At 44.8% G+C, this 17,710-nt stretch overlaps 1 protein-coding gene across 7 annotated transcripts in view; it reads right to left on the reverse strand.

The window, feature by feature from the left end:
* The window catches only part of TSNARE1 (t-SNARE domain containing 1), a 442,869-nt gene that overhangs the window by 386,804 nt on the left and 38,355 nt on the right, over positions 1-17,710 (reverse strand). For 6 of the 7 annotated variants that reach the window (XM_085053686.1, XM_085053691.1, XM_085053684.1 and 3 more), the window contains one exon: positions 12,981-13,031. The exons of the other annotated variant lie outside the window; for it this stretch is intronic. The gene's annotated coding sequence lies outside the window, so the exon portion shown is untranslated. The remainder of the gene's footprint in view (positions 1-12,980; positions 13,032-17,710) is intronic. 7 annotated transcript variants of the gene reach the window in all.

The raw sequence follows: 17,710 nt of genomic DNA on the forward strand, positions 1-17,710 counted from the left end.
AAAGAGCCACACCAAAAGGGTGAAAGCAAAGATGTGGGGCTGATTAATTAATCAATCAATAAACACTTCCCAGTTCTGCTTGGGTTGACACAGTAAGCATGAGCCTGTGGGGCAGAGGAAAGTCCTGTACCATGGAAGGAAAAGGGTCAGAAATACAAGGTTAACACGCATTTTGCCCACAAACTTGAGACCCACATATTTCTTCATGCCCCACCCAACATGGGAGTGTTCAAGGCCAGACTGCATGGAGCTTGGAGCAGCCTGGTCCAGTGGAAAGTGTCTCTGCCCATGGCAGGGGTTGGAACTGAATGACCTTCAGAGTCCCTTCCAAAACCCAAACCATTCTGTGATTCCCTAATTATGTACATATGGACTTCAGACTTCACCCAAAGGCCTTTACAACATTAGATGTTTTTTTTCTCCCCTTGTATCCTCATGGAATTTGCACTGGATCTGGTGGTTTTGGACTGAAAGCTTCAGTGTAGAATTTATTTCACAGCCATTACAAGGTACATTACACTAATTAGGACACATATTATGGCCTGCAGTGTGTCCTGGGATAAATCACACAGGGCTCTGGTCTGAGGTAAACATTGCCATACATCTCTGGACACTACTGCATGTTTGACCACTTCCATAAATACAACTATTTCTGTGGTACAAGTATGATTGGCTACAGGGACTAATTTATCACCATTTTCTTTCAGCACATAAACACTGTAGTAAATTCTGTAGCTTCCAGGGGAAAAAAAAATAAAAAAGAGGCAGCAGTGGGATTTCCTTCAGTGAAGCAGCATCAGTTGTATTTTTCCTTCAGTAACACACCAATTGTTCTTCATTTTCCAAAAATATACTCACAGTGTCATGTCTAGTGTGCAGTCAGAGAGAGGTTTCTGGCTTTCAAGCTTGTCACACCTGAGAAATTGAGGTGAAGGGAGGACAGCAGGCTCAGGCTTATAGTTTTTAAAGATTTTGGTGGCATTATGAGCTTTCCTTCCAACTATTCCCACACAGGTTTGTTCATACCCAAAAGCTCCATTTCAGAGGTGAATCTTACCATTCAATCAAACGTGCTGAATTTAACACTCTTCATCAAATATGGGGCAAATCCTGACAAAATATTTCTGCAGAAGAGTAGCAGAGGTTGGATGCTCAATGTCTCACACACACATCAAATGTGCCACCATGAGCCTGGCATAATTTCCCTGTGTGGGACAGCTTTATTCTAATTCCATCTAGAGCAACTGGAACAGTTTGATAGGCTGTGTCCTCTCTGGGACAGAAAAACCAGAGCCAGAGCACCACCTAAGAGTCAGAGCATCACCCAGCTAGAGCAGCACAAATGGGTCCTGGGACTGGAAGAGTTTAATTTCATATTAAATATCCCAACTTAGTCAGTTGACTGCTGACTTGGAAGCACACAGTATCCTTTGACTCATTGACCTCCAGATCATCCATCCAAAAAGCAGTAAAAAAAATACATGGACAAAAAAAACTTCCACCCCAGATGATATTCAAGGTTAAGGTCCTGTTCCCCTCCCTGTGGCAGATCTCAGCAGAATGAACCATCACTTAAATAACCAAAAAACATTCCCTCCACCCCCACCAGATAGACCAGGAGAAAAACCATCCTGCAAGACACTGGTTGGGGTTTTGTCCTTCCTGGAGACTCCACATTCCCCACTGGCACAGGAATCTCTGCTATCCATGTCTGCATTGAGACTTCTCCTCCAGCAAAGTTCTGCCCTATGGACCACACAGTGATTCCCAAGCTTTTTTGAACAGGTAAATGATGCCAGCAGAGGTCTAGCAAAATTTTCATGGACAATCCCACAGGCAGGACAGCTCTGGTGCTCTCCACAAAGCATGGAGCCAGCAGAATGCCACCATTTACAAATGTGTCCTGGACACAAAAGACAAAATTCAGAAAGCAACAACAACTTTAGCTTTAGCTCTGCCTCTCCCAGAGTGAATTTGACTTGAGAAAATAACAAAGCAGAGTTCAAGCTCTCAGGAAAAAAAAAAGAAAAAAAAAGAAACAGGTTTAATATCATGTAAATGAGAAAGGGAGAAGGAGATGAGGTGTTTTGAAAGGGGGCCAGAAAATCCTGTATCAGCATGGAACCCCAATTTAGCAGGAGACAACCTGGCAGGCAGATGTGACAGCACAGACAGGAGATCACACAGAATGAGACAGCTGCTTAAAATTTCACATGATTGTGATTGTGGCTTAAATCCTGGTATGTCCTGGGAATAAAGGACATCTTCATGTTTCTAAGTGTTGAGAGATATCTCTGAGAGGTCTTTGGCCTTTGGCAAGTTTAAACAATGGGATGTAGATTAGCCCAGACTGGAGATGTGGTAGGATATGAACCACCAAAACCCCCTGGATCCCAGTGAAAGTCTTACTCCATGAATTAGGAAAGAGGAGGATCCTCTGAAGTTGCCTTGTGTAGGCTCTCTACATGGAGGAGACAACACAAACCAGGCTGGTGGGGTGGGACTTCACAGCACAACATGAGCAAACATGACCAGCATCGTGTACAGATCTATTCCTTAGACCTAAACACATTTCTAAGAAGGCTTCTGTGTGTGTTTTTACTTGAAGATCTTTCTTTGCATTGTGACTGTAGTCAGATTAACATTTCCACTACACTGAATTTGACAGTCAAGAGAGATGAATGTCAGCAGCTCAAGCAAGCAGATCAGTCAACATAAAAAACCCAGAGAGCTCAACATGAACAAAAGCCAAAGAGTGTTAAGCTCTGCTGCCATTCCATATCCACTCTTTTGGTTCTCCATGGCATTTCAGAGCTCAGCCATGCCTTGCATTCCTATTAAATGGGAATATTTCAAAGAGTGCTGCATCAACAAATGAGAGTATAGCTGTGTGGCACAACTCTAGCAGCGACTCCTTGGCTTGACCAAAGGACCAAAGTCCTTCAGAAAGGTCTCAAATAAGGTTCCAGCAGGAGAAAACACCAAAGCTCATCCTATGAACAGCCAGAGAAATGCTCAGCCATGAACAATCACCTGATATCCTGACACATTCCTGCTAAGGGCACTCCCACAGGTAATGGGTCAGCAAACCCCATATTCCAGCTCAAAGGGAAGAGCAAATTCCAGATTAAACCAATGGGAGATGATGGAAATTAAGGATGTGCACCCCCACCATCATGCCCAGGTGAGGAGGTTGAACCACACAGGCAAGAGCCACAGCAGTAGAACCACAGAATACCCTGAGTTGGAATCATCAAAATCCATCTCCTGGTCCTGCACAGGACACCCCAAGAATCCCACTGTGTGCCTATAGAAGTACCAAAGCATTCTTGCACACACACACCAGTCCTAAAATCCAGCACTGAAAGTTAGGACAGCAGCTTCCAGCTTCTCTTTCCCAGACACCCTAGAGACTCATATTACTTCCTCAATTACTTTGAGGGAAGAGCCAAGAAAAACAAGGCTGTTGGTCCAGACATCTCTGCTGAGCCCACAGGGAAGACTGGACAGTGGTTAGAGGATTGCAAACCAGAAATTTGTTCAGAAGGAGAAAAATCCACAGCCTCACACCTCCCACAGGAGTTCTTTTCTCTTCTGTATAAATTTATGTTGTGTCCAGCTGCAAGGCAGAAGTGGCCAAGTTGTGATATGGAGGAGGAAATTCAGCCAAGCAGACAGCACTGTGCACTGTGCCTGTGTCTGAAGGAAAGAATTAGGGCTGGGCAGTCCTTCCTGGCTCCAGAAGGCTCTGAGCAGATTCCTGGGTGTCCAACTGCATGTCCAGCCCAAAACATCTCCCTCAGCACCTTCAACCACTTCACTCCAACCACTTTTCCTCGGGTAGAGGAGATGAAAACCCTCTGACATGGAGCCAATGCAGGGTAGAGGATGAGCAAACTTAAACTCATGGAACACACACTTCCATGAGCCACAGGAAAAGGAGTTCAAAAAACCAACATTTTGCCACAGACAACCAGGCTGAATGAGATGATCTTTAAGGCCCCTTCCAATCCAAACCATTGGATTTAAGAGCCCAGTTATTTCCCAAGAGCTGGGCTAAACCAGAAGGAAAGGTATGAAGATCTGGACCTGAAGATGTAGTCACAATAGCATGACCTGAAATAGCTTTGTCTTCATCATAACCCCACTACTAGATACCCAAGATGCTGGCTGAGGACATGTGGGAAATTGAGACTTTGCCAACAAATTAAAAAATTCAGAAACAGCAAGATCCGAACAGAAATCCAAACTCTTGCCAACTAAAAAATAAGGGAGTGGATACTCACTAAACCTCACAAATTTCTTTTTTTGACTCACATGTTCATTGATTTCCTTCCACAGAGGACAAACCCTCCCAGTTTTCCATTTGGGCAGAGGGATTGAAAAGCTCATGTAACTATATGTACAAACAAAGCAGCCCTGTAGCTACACCTCTCTCAGAAATGAGATTAAGTGCCACCAGTAAAGCTATTATGTTATCTGAAGGGATATATTTGTATTTAATGTATTTAAAATAAAGGTGGAATTACTTTAAGTAAACAGGTGTAGAGCTTTTAAAACACAGAGTAGTATTTTATGCCAAAGCCCAGGGTTTCCTCAGAACATCTGCAGGCAGAAACAGGACAAAATAAGCCACAGGAGAACTTAATCATAGAAGACAGAAAAGTCAAGGTTAGTTTTATCCAGGTCATGACTTTTCAAAAGTTGGGATTTTGTTTGTTTTGCTCTCATTAGAGGGAGATGCTACTGCAGAAATGGAAAAATTATGGGTGGGTTCACAGCACGGGTCTGTGCCAGTGCACTTCTCCTTGGATAACATCAGATCCTTGCAAACCCTGTCAGAGCATTGCCAAAGCTGATTTAACTGGGTGTGACAGAGTCAGAAAACTCTTTTCCATCAAGATTAGTTATGACATAATAGAAAGTCTATCAGCTTTCAGTCCTGTAAAATATTAACTTTCAAAAGCTATTGAAAACCACAATCTTTTGGGTTTTTTGAAGGAGAAAATTGTTTATTGTTTCAATACCATGAGTCCACTCCTCTGCTACCCAACTACTTTCCTCCCCTTGTTCCCTTATAAATAATAACAGACGCAAATTTTTAGAGAATATTGCAAATATTACCCATCAGCCTGTAGATTATCCTCCCCCTACCCATGTTCATCTCTCATATTTAAGTACCTGCAAAATTAGACAGTAAAGGTTTGCTTTGAATTATGGAAGCAGAGACTGCATTGGTTATTGTAAATAGAGTTCTTAAAAGACAGTTTGGGCTGTTTATCAGAAATTTAATGTGAGAGTGGTTGTGAGAGAAAAACACACTCCAGCCAAGGCCAACAGATTCTGCAGGGCAGGTCTAGGAAAACTTCACCTCAGCCAAGGAACAGCATTGAGAATCAGGAATGGTTTGGGATTTGGAAGGGACCTTCAAGACCATCCAGTTCCAAACCCTGCCATGGTCAGGGACACCTTCCACTAGGCCAGGTTGCTCAGAGCTCCATCCAAACTGGCCTTGAACACTATCAGAACCATTTTCTTCTAAAAATCCCCCACTGCATTGACAAGAAACATGGGGAGAAACTTCTGAGCAGGGCCTGTTGAGATAGGGCAATGGGTAATGGTTTTAAGCTAAAAGAAGGTTGATTAAGTTTAGCTATAAGAACAAAGTTTTTTACAATGTTGGTAGTAAAACACTGGAAAAGACTCCCCAGAGAGTTGGTGGATGCCCCATCCCTGGAAATATTCAAGGTCAGGGGCTCTGAGCAACATGATCTGGTTGAAGATGTCCCTGATCGTTGGACTTGGTGACCTTTAATGGCCTCTTCCAACCTGAGATATTCTGTGACTCGTGACTTGTGGAGTTTTTCAGCATTGAGCTTCTTTGTTTAATCTGCTTTCACTGTAGGCACAGTAGGGAAAGGAAAAGGAAGGAGGGGGGAGAAAAATGGAAGAGCAGGAAGAAAGCAGAAGGGGGGAAAAAAGAAAAAAACAAAAACCAAACTATGGCAGGTCTGTAAACACTAGAGGAAAGGAAAAAAAATGGGATGAGAAGAACAGGAAAAGGAAGGGAAAGGAAAGGTGAAAGAAGAAGGAGGAGAAGGAGAATAAATATCTAATAAAGCCTTTTTCCTTGTCCACGTTAAGGGTCAGAGAAAGAATGAAAATACCACCCTTACCTTAATTGGCACTGGGAGGGTATGAAGCTATTTAAAAATACATGCCAAATATAAGTGACATGCCAAATTTACTAATTCCTATAAAAATCAGTGTCCACAGGTTTTTGCTCACCAATACAGGTCTCATACATGCTTTAGTCAACTGAGCTTTGATCAATACATGACGTAATTTTATATATTTTTATCATAAAAATGCCTCCAGCGTGACAATAGGCTGGTTCTAAGTGCAGGGGAGGAAACAGACTGTTCAATGCCCCTGGCAACAGCTTAATGGGAAAGCACAGATATTTTAAATTGCTTTTTAATCACTTCTAGATATTTCACCCCCCCAAATTGTAACTACTTACTGAACAACTGCACCTCAATGGGAATGAGCAATGCCACCAGGCACAGACAATATTTTGCATTTGGCAAAGGTGCTCTGATCCCAGTGAGGCCTTTGGAATAATATTCACACACAAGAGCACTGAAGTTGAGCTTTTCAGTTCTCTGCTTGCAGGTTTTCTTTATTTGTTTCTGCATTTATTTATTTTTATGTTCTGTTTAAAACAAAACAAAATTGATAGATTTCTTTATCTGTTTTCCAGCTGCTCTCTCAAAACAGACAGAGAACACCTTTTTCTAACTCAAAATACAGTCCTAACTCAAAAGTTTTCAAGACAAGAGCTTTCCTGGCTGGCCAGCTTGAGCCTGGGCAGATCATCTCAGGCACTTAAATTGCTGAGGAGATTGAGACTGATGACGTTAGCCAACCTGCAGAACAACTTTAAACAACAAACATTGATTCAATACATCTTGAAACAGAGGAATGCTTGTCCTGAGTGACAGGCACTGTGCCATGGCCTCTCCCCTTCATTATCTTGACCCTCCTTGACTTGATGAACTCTCCTGCCCTGTTAAGGGTTGTAGCTATCTGGAAAATGAGAGTGGGAAGAGGAGTCGAGTTGGGAAGACACAAAGAATTTCAAAGTTACATCAGCATTTCAAATCTGGTAGAAAACGTGTCATTTTAGAAGGGAGTGATGTCCTTTCCTTGGAATTCATATAACAGATTTGGATAGTGCCACAGAGTTTACTTCTCTCACTGTTTTGATGCTGGGTAAGTATTTTTTGGGCTCTGGAGAGCATTCCTGTGCAATCACTGCTTGTTTGCCTTCCCTCTGCTCTGGAGCTGCCAACACAATCCTCTTCCAAACCTACACAGAGTTCAACATTGTGATCCATCTCCGAGGGATGCTGGTCACAATGTTGAACTGTGTGTAGGTTTGGAAGAGGATTTTGTTGTTGGAACAAGATGGTCTTTGAGGTTCCTTCCAACCCAAAGCATTTTATGGATTCTATGATTCCCAGAGCGCCTGCTCTACCACCCCTAACATGGTGTCTCCATCTTTACAAACTCTGAGAGGACAGAAAAATAGAGGAAAGATCTCAACCATGGCTCAATAAAATAACCTCAAATCTGCAGCAAGCAAGCTGGAGAACTGTCACCTAATTCAGCTGAAAGATAAATACACCCAGCCTCTTGGATCTCTAAAGGCATAAGTAACTCAAATCAGCTTCTTCCTCTCTGCTCAGGAAAATAAAAGGATATCTGGATTTACCTCTTTTGCAGGTACTTTGCACAGCACCAGCTCTAGGCTGTCACCCCAAGCAGCACAGGAACCTGCCTGTGTGTGGAGGAAATATTTTTAAAACACACAAAGAAAAAATCCAAAACCTGGCAATGGGGAGCAAACAGAAAACTGCAAGGCCCAGGGATGCAGATAATTCAAAATATACTGATGTGCCTTGAATAATGGAGGCTGCAGTCAAAAAGTCCAGCCTGACACAGGACAGATTCCCTGGCAGCTTGCTGTCGAAATTAAGGTTGTTGCACAGATGTCTTTGCCTTAAGACAAGGAGGCACCTGCTCTTGATTGTGGGAGCTGAATTGCTGTAAATTCCAGGTCAAAAGAGAAAAATTAATCCCTCTTCTTTAAAAAATGGATACATAAATAAACCAAGCTAAAGCTTAAAAACTGTTATAGAATACCAACCAGAAGTTGGCAGCCATTTGATAGCAGGAAGGCAAGGATAGTTTCATCTTTCCCTCACTGCACTTTAGAAGCAAAAGAGGACATTGGTAGGCTGGAAGAGGTGACTTGTGATGCTGGCATAGTGTGAGACATGAGAACAACATTAATTTCCATATCCCTGTGTTTTCAGGTGCTGGTGCTTGGTCCAAACACCTGCATCAGCACAGGAAAGCTTCCATCAATCCCTTAATATGCAGCAGAAATTAATCTCATTTTTTGAAGATTACAAACATCCAGGAGCTGCCCTTAGCAACAGCTACTGCAATAACTCTAATTTCCCTTCTCTGTATTCCCCCACATCTCAAAGAAAATAAACATTAAAAAATCACAGAAGGGTTTGGGTTGGAAGGGACCTTAAAGAAAATCTTATTCCACCCTCCTGCCATGGGCAGGGACACTTCCCACTATCCCAGGTTGCTCCAAGTCTCATCCAACCTGGCTTTGGACAGTTCCAGGGATGGGGCAGCCTCCCTGGGCAACCTGTGCCAGGGCCTCACCACCCTCACAAGGAAGAATTTCTTCCTGATCTCTAATTTAAATCTCTCTTCTGTCAGTTTAAAGCCATTCCCTCTTGTCCTGTCACTCCATCCCTTGTCCCAAGTCCCTCTCCAGCTCCCCTGGAGCTCCTTTAGGCACTGGAAAGGGATTTAAGGTCTCCCTGGAGCCTTCTCTTCTCCAGGCTGAAGAACCCCAACTTTTTCCTCCTGTCTCCCTGTGAGAGATGCTCCAGTCCTCTGATTAGAAATCCTTCCTTAACACCCAGGTTTTCCCCATCTGAGGAGAACTCCCAAATCACAAGAAACCTCCTTCCCATGTGGCACGGCAGACACCTCCCACAGGCAGACAGCAGCACTCACATCCAACAATGGAAATCTTCCCTCTATTTGCATGCTCAGCTCTGCCAAAAACAAAGCACGCTGCTCTAGTGGGAGAACACCTTCCTACTTCTTCAGGGAAGACCAGGGAATTTGTGCAGATCCCTGGTTACTTGGAGGCAGCATTTCTCAAGGAAGACAACCGAGGGAGCTCAGAGCAGCAAGTCTTTCAGTGCTAAGGAGATTAGGACAGCAGCCCAGGGAATCAGCAATCCCAGCACACCACATCCACACGGCTTTGCCCACGGCTGTCACTTTGAGGAGAGTTTGCTACAAAACCAGCACAGTGATTATCTTGTTCTCTTGCAGGAATGCAAGGATTGAGATGCAGGGGGAAAGCAGCAAGACTGGAGCTGCAGGCTTTGTGGAGGCAAAGCCAGCTCTGAGCACTGAGCAGGGACCACCACATGGAGGAAATCTGGCCAGAAACCACCCCAGTGCTGGAATGCTGGCCAAGAAACTGGGCTGAGAAAACACAAAATGTGCCAGCAGCCTGACAACACTGCCCATTGCACTGAATGCCAGAACATCCCGACGAAGGCAGGCGTGGGTAGTCATCAGATTAAGGCACCACCCAGGGAGAAGGGTTTTTGGGTCACCACAGTGCCCACATCACGTGCTGGCAGCTGGGGGAGCCACACAAGGGTGATGTATAATGGTTCCTTTTCCCTTCCACACACACTCGATGGCATCCTGCAGAGCAGTGTCACAACCAGGAATTGTGTGTGGTGAGGACCCAGAGCAGCTCACCAGGAGAGGAGCAATGGCAAGCCAAGTCCACCAGGAGTTCACACAGAATCATAGAATTTTTTTAGGCTGGAAAAGGCCTTTAACATCATCAAGTCCAACCATTAACAAAGCATTGACTGCCAAGGCCACCACTAAGCTATGTCCACAAATGCCACATCTGCATCCCTCCACCACTTCCCTGGGCAGCCTGTTCCAATGCTTGACCACTCTTTTGGTGAAGAAATTATTCCTAATATCAAATCTAGACCTCCCCTGGCACCACTTGAGGCTATTTCCTCTTGTCCCATCACCAGCTCTGAGCCCTTGGACAAACAAAGCTCCCAATTCCTTCACACCCCTGAAGACAAAATCAGCACATGATGAAACAGTTTGTGAAAAGCAGCATTTGTGACGTTAAACATTGGCACTTGAAAAGATCAGAAGGATGGGGATAAGGAGAAAAAGCAACAAGATCTAGCAAGGACCTGGGCACAATGAGCCATCAACAAATGGATGTTACATCTCCTTTTGTTCTAACAGACAAAGGTTTATTTTATATGTAATTGTGTGCACACAGATGTATTATTACAACTGATAAAAACACAACTTTTCCAATCACTGCGCCTCTAACTGAAAGCACCAATGACCAGCCAGAGACAAAGACAGAAAACCACTTAGTGACACACGAAAAGTTTGAGCAGTGAAGCTGATGCTGGACACAAATCCAGGCACAGGCTTAGCCCCAGTCAACCTCTTCCTTGCATCACCTGAATGGCTGAAGCACAGGTCAGACCAGTTGAACAAAGTCCCCAGGGGGCACCACCTGGACTACTTAGCAAGGAGTGACCTCTCCAGACTTCAGCAGCCTCTGGCAAAAACTTGGTCATGTGGATGGAGGACTGAGGCCAGGGAGCACCTTGTGCTTGTGCCCCACACAGCCCTTCAGCAAAAGTGCCCTCATCACCAGTGGTCACTTGGCACAGAGCATTTAAAAGCTAAAAACAACTCTGCTGCCTGGATTTTCAGGGTACCAGGAGGTGAAAAAGAACAAATCTGAGCAGGAAGAGATTTGGCCTCTCAGCTGCAAGATGTCCTTCTGCAGCTTTGCTCCCAAAGCACCACATGTAGCTACCAAACAGACTTTAGAGCATCCCACACCCAACCTGGAGCTGGGGTGACTCTTCCCAAAGAGTTTTCACCCACTTTCCTCATCCTGCAGCACGTGGACAGGGAGAGCACCAGACCAATGGAACACATGGAGTGGGGAGAGGGCAATCAGTGAGTGTGAAAGAGCACAAAGACAACACAGGAATGAGGCTAACACATCCACAAATTGATGGGGGCTAAAATGTCGTCAACACAGTCAAGGACCACCGTGACAGCTTGGCTGACACCATCAATGCAGCTCTCAAAGCACCAGAGGACTTTCATATTCATCAGACTTGGTGTTCTTCATAATTCATAGCACCACCACCTGCACTGGGCTCGAGACTCCAGGTCCAGCAAGAGCAAGCTGGTCACAGACACAGAGATGCCACAGCAGTTATTTCCCCCTTCACTGCTGAAACAATCTCCCCATCAACTGTCTGACTACACCTTCCTAACCCATTGGTCCAGGCTTCTCCCACAGGCCACATTCCCACATAGCCCTTCCTTTCTGCCACACAGAAGAAACTGCACATGAAAGTAAGAGATGGGAAGGGAAAGCCATAAAGCTGAGAAAGATGCCCTCAGCAAAATCTGTTTTAAGGCATGACTGGCTCATACTGAGAGCCAAATCCTCTGGTTTTCAGTCCAGACCATTGTGGGAGGACAATTTATGTTCTTTCCAGCCAGATGTGCTGCTGGGGGAATATTCAGGGCAGCAGTAACACCACTAAAGCTCTTTGCTCAGTACTGCTGTGAGATCCAGGGGCAATGAGCACTGGTGTTTAGGGAAACATCACCTGGATCAAAAGGGACACCCATCACACTGATTCAGCACCAGTGCCACCACAGGTGACAGCAGAATTACACAAAGCACTGCTCCCTCCCCAAACACAAGCCTTGTGGGTGATGAATCAGTTTCTGTCTCCAGGGACACCAAGGAGGAATCCTGTAAATCTCCCTACACCTCCAAGGGGAGGTGAACCAGATGGGAGGGAGAGAATAGTCCCAGAAAAAGCCAGCAGAGCTTGGCTGTGGCTGTGCTGCCCAAGAATGGATCTGCCACTGCTGAATCTGCTGCTGGAGCAAAAAGAACTTCCCTGGGAGGAGACCATTGAGCGTCCAAGGAACATACAAATATCCCACCAGTGTGGCATGGGACACTGCTCTGCTTGCCTTTCAAACTGCCCAAGAAGGCTTTGCCACCCTGGCAGGAGTTTCCAAGATGAGGAACATGAAGTTAAACCTGAAGACCTCCAGAACAATATGGTTCTCAGTGATTTCAGAGAATTTGGGGATGGACTTTTTAGTAGGACGTGTAATGGTTTCAAACTGAAAGAGAGTAGAGGTTCAGGGTAGGCAGAGGGAAGAACATTTTTTACCACGAGGGTAGGAAGACACAGAAACAGATTGCCCACAGAGGTGGTAGATGCTCCATCCCTGGAAAGATTCAAGGTCAGGTTGGATGGCGCTCTGAGCTACCAGGTCAAGTTGAAGATGTTCCTGCTCATTGAAGGGGAGTGAGATTTGATGACCTTCAAAGATTGCTTCCAACCCAGGCTATTCTACGATTCAAATTCTGTGTGGCATCTTTAAGCACAAAAGTTTCAAAATGCTGCCAACTCTCCATATTTATTCTTTTCCTGTGCAGGGTTTGCTCTAGAGATCAAAGATGTGGAGGAAGCAAAGGATCAGCACAACAAGAACACAGGGAGAACATTAAAATATGGCCAAAGCTCTGAGATGACTCTTGGGTAAGGCTGCTTTCCATATGAGTGAAGATAAAGCACTCCCTCCCCAGCCTCACCAGCAAAAACTTCTGTAAACCAGCTCTCCTTTCACAAATCAATCCAAAGCAGAGTGAAACTCCTCTAAATGAATGTCATGGGGGGAAAAAAAGTTTCTCAAGGGCAAAATTTTATTTGCATCTGCCTGAGCCCCATCATTCAGGTGGCTCTCTGCTGAAGAGATGCTCTTACCAGCTGCTCCCCAAGTCCTGCTCTCCTGGGCACACAAGACTTTCTTCTAATCTGGAAGAAAAAGCAAGAAATGTGATTAGTACTGGAAAAAAACCAATTTCAGTCTCATGGTTAAGGACATGGTGACCATCAGCACCAGGAGCTCTGGTATCCAGACACAACCTGCAGCCTCTGAGCTGGGCTGTAGGAACAACAAAAACAACCTTTGATTCCTCATAAAACATCCCTGCTGAGCACAAGGACAGCACCTCCTTTTCAAAAGGAAGTTGATATAGATCTCTAAAATTGCTAAAAGGTTTTAATATTTCCAGATTAGCAACAGTATAAAAGTAGGGGGTTGCAATTGCAGGACACCTGCAAAAGTAATAAATTAAAAACCTTCAATGGAAAAAGAGAATTCTGTCTTTAAGTGTCCAGTCTTCTTCAAGATCCTGAACCTGCTGTGGGAGGAACACTCTGGCAAGAATCCAGTTAAGCATTTCAGTGTGTCAGATTTGAGAGACCAGAGAGAACCCTGCTGAATCAAGGTCTTGGCATTTCTCACCAGCTGCTTGTTTCTCTCTCCTGCTGGCCTTCAAACACGTCCACACACTCCTACCTTCCAAGAATTTCCAATTTTAGCTTTTATTCTAGAAACAACACCTCTTGGTTACAAAAGCAGCCAATTTTCCTGCCAGGAAAAAGCGCTGGTGCAACACCAAGAGGCAGGACCTGCATTAGACGAGCACCAGGCAGCTCTCAAGAGCTCACAAAAGGCCTTTTAATTAACACGCCTACTTGCTTTGCTCAATTAACACCGAGGAGGAAGCCCTTCACACGCTGCCTTCAGCTCTGGTCACTGTAGGCTGAATATTTTAAAAATCCTACTGTATTAATAAACACTTCTATATAAATGCCATATACTTCCTACATACAGACAGCTCAGTTAAAAGGGGAAAAAAAAATGAAAAGGATGCAATTTCTCCAGAGAGAAAAATTCAGAGATAAAATTGCAGCAATGATTTATATCTGCCCACAGCAGCAGAGCAGCAATCCCAGCCCTTGGTGACCTCTGTGCAAACACACTGAGCCAATTACACAGTGTGACAGAAGATTTTGCCTCCCTGGAGCAGCAGCTTCTTGTTGCTCGATGTGAGAAACATCAAAAGGTAGTGCAACAAGTGAGTGTGTGTTACTGAGCAGGCTGGGGACAACCAGCCTGGAGGTTTAATCAAGATTTGGATCCAGTTGTGTGAGGGGTTTTGTAAACATTCATCTCATTGAGTTGTTACATCTGGAGGATTTAATTCCCAACGATCTGCCTGTTTAACCTATGGAAATCACCGTGGGGCAACTCAGCTCAATCCTCCCACTCCATCCCTTCTTGTTTGCTGTGGTCTTCATTAGCAGATGAGTGCTAATTCACCTCATGCTTCAGCATCTCACACCTGGGACATGTCCAGCAGCACTTCCATGTCCTTTGGCAAGATAAAAATAACATGGAAAACACAAAAGTTTTTAAAGCCACCAGTCATAGCCGGCAGCTGACAGAAGAAATGCTCTCAGCTTCCTAGAATTACAGAATAATTTGGGTTAGAAAAGACCTTTAAGATCAGTTAGTCCAACAATTGACTAAGCACTGCCAAGGCCACAACTAATGCATGTCCCCAAATGCCACATCCACACATCTGTTAAATACCTCCAGTAATGGTGACTCAACCATGTCCCTGGGCAGCCTCTTCCAATGCTTGAAAAACCTTTCAGTGAGGAAATTTTTCCAAATATCAAATCTAAAACTCCCTGGTGCAAACCAAGGCTATTTCCTCTTGTTCTGTTGCTTGTTACTGGGAAAAAGTCCAGAAAAAGCCTGCCAGTTCCCTTGTATTGCCCAGGACAACCCAGTTCCACCTTCTTGCTGAGCCACACCATCACTGCTCTGGTTATAAAGATGCTTTTTCTCCTGGACATCCCAGAGCTCCCTTTCCTTCACCCTGTTTCTTTAGGAAAGAAAACAAGCAGCAGAGACTGAGACCTGGGAATTTGTGACTTCATATGCCATTCTCTTCTGCTCCAGGAAAAAAAACCAGTAGGAGGATTATGATGAGGAGCAAGTAAGAGGTGCATTTAGGTCTGGATTTCAAGGATTTCAGCCATCACAGGCTCACTATCCCTGTTTATTGCACAGTATGACTAAGAGGAGTTAAAACCCAGGTGATTCCACCAGGAAAAAGAAATACAGCATCAGGCACTTCAGCAGATCCAAAACTCAGCTCATCCTACCAGTGCCCACAAGGACACTGTAATTCCAGATCTCATCTGCTCCCCAAAAGGGGAAGTTTTCCCTCTTCCTGAGGTGTTTACAATGGGCAAACCACCTCAGCTCCCCAACTGGTGCTGCGAGTCTTCCCCAGTCTGCTCCACCTATGCTATGCACTCCATCATCTGCCTGGTACTGGGATGGGAACACATGTTTCTAACATCCCAAACAAATGCACCAGCTCTATTATTATACTTTGGGCTTTCTCGGTAGGCTTTTTACTTTGCCTATTTTCAGCATTCAACCACGGGACAAAATTATTTCTGCCTGCACTGAGAGAGGAAATGCTCCTTTACTGTTTAGGTGAGATTAATTTCAGGATTGCAGCCAGACTGAGGAAATTGGTGGCAGAAATCTTTCATAGTTGGATAATGAGGTTGTGGCTTTATGAGTAATTCTCCTGAGTTATGTGCCCAGCACCTTGGGTGTGGGTGACACATTCTTTCCTTCCCTCCCTTTTTGAATGGGAAATGTCATCCAAGCACACAAACACAATATTTATTTTAAAAAAAAATAGCAGCAACACAATTCGTGAGGTGGAGGCACAGATTGCATCTCACTTGTACAAGGTCCAATCAACTGCTGTCTAGAGGAAATTCCCTGCTGGGTTCTCCAGGAATGTCCCCAGACTCCATCACAACCACGATGCACCCAATATCCCCAAAATCTAAAGAGCCTCTGGGGTGAAAACCCAGATAGTACCAAGACAAATCAATAAAAACACTCCCCTGTACACCTCTGCTGTACCAATATTTTTGATATGGAGAGATGAATCCAGGCTTCCTCATTCCCTGTGCTGAGCCATCTCTCATCCATATCCATTCCTGATGCCACTTTCCTCCTCCCAGCCCAAAATGGCATCATTGGATTGCAACCAACTCTCCCTTTTTGAGCAAGCAAAGGCTTTCATAATGAGATTACTTGAAGTTTTAATGCTTTCAAAGCTCAGCTGCAAGGAAACCAGAGAGGAGAAAGAGCAGCCTTTTTGTGGAGATGTCTCTGCTCCAGCTCACCTTCCAACGCTCAGCTGCCTTTTTGGGAATTCTCCATGCCTTCCTCTTTGCCCACACGCTAGACATGAAGATAGCTAACAACAGTTCCTGCTGGCATGGCATTGACCCTGGAGGATGAATGAGCAGATGGGACCAGTGAAAGATGGCTGAGCTGGAGAGCTGGACAACTGGAGTCCTTCCAATCCAGCCCAAAAGGCTGAGGATGCAAAGATCCTTCAGGGTCAGAACCTTTTTTCCTAGGGTTAAGACATGCAGGTGGTTACTGACAGGCTGTGCAAACTAACTCATGTTTGCGTGGTTGGTTTTAATGCTCCCCAAATTCCTGCTTTGCTTGCTTATTCCCCAGTCAACCCACTGAATTATTCCAGCAAAATAAGCACAATCCTGAAGAGTTTTGAAATTAATATGATGGGCTCACGAGCATCTTCCATCATGCAGAACTAAAATTAAAATGTACACCCGCCCTCGCCTCACTCCCTGAAATCCATCAGGCAGAAACTTCCCTGTGTCACGTCAAGAGACTCCGACAGCTGAAGGAGCTAATGGGAAACTGCATTTCCAGCTGCTGCCAGGTTTCAAAGCAGGATTCCAGCCCCACCACCACGTCTGCTCCAGCAGAACAGACCCTGCCTGAGACACAAGTTTCGTCCAATACAAATGGATGTGAGAGAATCAGAGGAATAGTGAATTCCTGGGATTTGGGAGCAGGAAAAGCAAACCTTGAGCTTTTTCCTCAGGAAAAAATTGCTGAAGGGCTCATGTGTGTTCTGGCTTTGCCATCACACTGACATGAGAGAAGTGAAAAATAGAAACCAGAAGAAAACAGACTCAATCTCTTCAAAAACTTTGGGGAACAGGTGGGAGCAAAGACAAAGTTCAGGGGCAACAACACAATGACATTTTGAGGTTGGGCATCCCTAAGGAGAAAAAGCTTCTGAGAATCATAGAATGATTTGGGTTGAAAGGGACCTTAAAAATCATCTTGTTCCAAGCCCCTGCCATGGACAGGAACACAAGACCAGGTTGCTCCAAGACCTGTCCAACCTGGCCTTAAACACTTCTAGTGATAGAAAATCCACAGCTTTTTTTGGACAACCTGTGCCAGGGCCTCCCCACCCTTACAGGGAAGAATTTCTTCTTAATACCTTATATAAAACTGCCCTCTTTTCAGTTTGAAGCCATTCCCTCTTGTTATATCACTCCATTCCCTTGTCCAAAGTCCCTCTCCAGCTCTCTTGGAACCCCCTGAGGCACTAGAAGGAGCTCTAGGTTTTCCCTGGAGCCTTCTCTTCTCCAGGCCAAACAACCCCAACTCTCTCAGCCTGTCTCCATCACTCCAGCCCTGTGATCAGCTCAGTGGTCTTCCATGTGAACCATCTGCAGGATCATCTCCACCCTCCATGCAACACCAACAGAGAGGT

Source organism: Lichenostomus cassidix, chromosome 2 (assembly GCF_008360975.1).
Source record: "Lichenostomus cassidix isolate B80296 chromosome 2, HeHo_3.0, whole genome shotgun sequence".
Classification (NCBI taxonomy): domain Eukaryota; kingdom Metazoa; phylum Chordata; class Aves; order Passeriformes; family Meliphagidae; genus Lichenostomus; species Lichenostomus cassidix.